Source organism: Galeopterus variegatus, unplaced genomic scaffold, assembly GCF_000696425.1.
Source record: "Galeopterus variegatus unplaced genomic scaffold, G_variegatus-3.0.2 Scaffold4947, whole genome shotgun sequence".
Taxonomy (NCBI): Eukaryota; Metazoa; Chordata; class Mammalia; order Dermoptera; family Cynocephalidae; genus Galeopterus; species Galeopterus variegatus.
The window spans coordinates 166,043-168,682 of NW_007731058.1; the positions used below are offsets into that span (position 1 = coordinate 166,043).

Consider the following 2,640-nt stretch of genomic DNA (forward strand, 5'->3'; position numbering starts at 1 on the left):
ACCGGGGACCGGCAACGGAATTGCAACCCTCGGTATTGCTCCCGCGCCTCGCTCAGCCAGTGAGTGGGAACCAGTCTGTATGTGGGATCCGAACCCTCGGGCGGGGCGCGCTTCCCAAGTGGCACACTATCCAGTGCGCCACTGGGCCGGCCCAATACCTCTGCATTTCTTTCTGAGCTTTTCGTCTTTTAAAAATGCAGCTTAGTTTTAAAATAAGAGAATATTTATTTTGTGATTCTAAGCAGCACTTAATAAGTACCACCAAATCTAGTATTAGTGAATTTCTCAGCATAAGATCTACATGTGTAAAAAATTAATAAAAATCAGCTACTTTACAATTTCACTGATAATTATCACTGTTTAAGCATTCATTGCAAGTTTTGATTTTTACTGAAACTTGGAATCCATATTTTGAGCAGACCAAGTCAAGGGGGGAACACAAAAAACCTCAGGAGTATACTAATATCAGTTTTAACTTACACCAGTTTCAAGTCACATCCAAAGAAAGAGTTCCTGGATATTTGTAAGATGTCTGAAAAAATTTTAGTAAAATATTAAACTTTTTAATGTCTATCTCAACCTTTTGTTCATTTGAAAATTTCTTTCCCTGCAGACTTAGCGAACTTTGGATCAGTACGCTTAGTAAGATGAATTATAAATTTTTTTTTTTAAACACAGTTATTGGATGCATCTTTGTTGCTGTTGAAACAGAGGATAAGCATCATATGGAAGGACAGTTTCAAACCTTGGTTCTCAAATGCCTTTTATAACAGACTGTTATATACTCAGTCTTCTACATAATCACAACCCCTTGAGACTCTATTCCCGATCACATAGTTAGAATCTTCCTCTTGATGAGAGGTTACTCCAAATGCAGGTGGTTCTATTGAACATATGCTGGAGGCTGTTTTGTAGGACAGACCTAGAAATGAATGGTAGAACACTGAGGCCAAACAGTCTGAGTGCTGGTAAGGACAGTCACTCATACGGGTCTTCCTTTTATTATAGTTGTACACTAGAGAAAGAGAATGCAGGTAGACCCTGGAAGACAGAGCTCCACATGTTCACAGTCAAATTAATTCTGGAACTCCTGTTTCATTTCTTATTGGATGGGTGTGCACCAGCGACTGCATTGAATCAAGCTGTCCTTTTATTCTCTTGCACCTTTAGTATCTAAGAGAGCATTAGGTACTACAGTTACAGAGTTTCTTAAGGAGACTTAGCAGATTCTTATCATTAATTGGTTCTGCAATATTAAAATACTTTACAGTTATAAATTTTACAGATTATAACATTTGTATTGATTTTTACTGAGTTTCCAAAATATCTCTTAAATTTAATATTCACATAGTTTTATGTACATTATGTGTAAAAATAGATTTCTAAATATGCAACTTTAATATTAGCTCCTTAAATTCTACACTGAGGGGCTGGTTGGTGGATAACAAAGCCTTTGCATTGTTTTGCCTCCAGGTGAACTGAGGTACATGTGCACCTGCTCTCAGCCATGGCAGCCTCTCCTCACTTTACTGCGCATCCAGTGGGCCAACCCTGCCGCTTCAGTAATGATTTAATCTGCTGACACGGTTTTCCATAGTTTACAAGCCCTATGTGCTTTCTTTGTTGTTAGCACAGTATTTAATGCATAAAGGCAGAATTATTGCAAAATTTTTTAAAAGATATGAATATAAATGCAGTACTGACTTTTTAAATTTTAAAAAGCTGGTATAATGTTACTTTAAAAAAATGATGTTTGAACACACTGGTAAATTATTTTTGTTCACAGATTGTTTTCTTTACAAATTGTTAGTCTTTTCTATGAGATACTTTTAGTGTGACTTTTTACATGTCTTAGAAATTAAAGTTTTACGAAAAGTGATTTCATATTTGGTTTATAGGCACTTATATGTGATTTTTTTTGTTTTTGTTTTTCAATCATAAATACCATCATGGCTAAAATTTAAGGGTATTTATAGGCTGCTTCCTTATTTAGTTTTATAAAGGGCAATAATTATTCTGATAAAAAGTTGAATTGAGGAAGAAGTGGATATTTTCTTTCTCTTTTTGTTGTGGAGTTATTGGTAGATCAGTTTCTTGTAACCCAAAATGTAGTATCAATAATAGAAAGCATGTATTTTACATTATTTAATTTTATTTGAGTTATTTAGATTTGTTTGATTTCTCTTAATTTCTTCCATAGGAGAACTAAGCAGCACCCACCTGTGGTCTGGGCAGTTTAATCCAGAGTTCTCAGAAGAGTAAATGCTGTTAGCATCTGGTTAATTCATTGACAGACCTATACATCAGTGGCTTTCAAATTTTGTGACCACAGTAAGAAATACATTTTACTTTGTAACACAGTACATACACACACACACATACTCTTACAGATATAAGCAAAAATTTAACAAAATGGTACCTACTTTTACTATGTGTGATGCATGCTGACATTTTCTATTCTGTTTTATTGTTATTTTTAAAAATACCGGACACAAAACAGTAAGTTATTTCCTGGCTTACTAAATGGATGGTAAACTTCAGTTTGAAAAATATAACTTTGGAGTCTGGTTTGAAAAAAGAGCTTATACAAAGAATGGCCGACCAACTGAGTGACAATAGGAAACCAGGGCTGTTGGAGGT

At 35.0% G+C, this 2,640-nt stretch overlaps 1 long non-coding RNA gene across 1 annotated transcript; it reads left to right on the forward strand.

The window, feature by feature from the left end:
- Window positions 1-21: 21 nt before the first annotated feature.
- Window positions 22-1,678, forward strand: LOC103604073. Its single transcript, XR_551683.1, has 2 exons — window positions 22-59; window positions 1,474-1,678. It is a non-coding gene; the product is annotated as an uncharacterized LOC103604073 (long non-coding RNA).
- The last annotated feature ends 962 nt before the right edge of the window (window positions 1,679-2,640 follow it).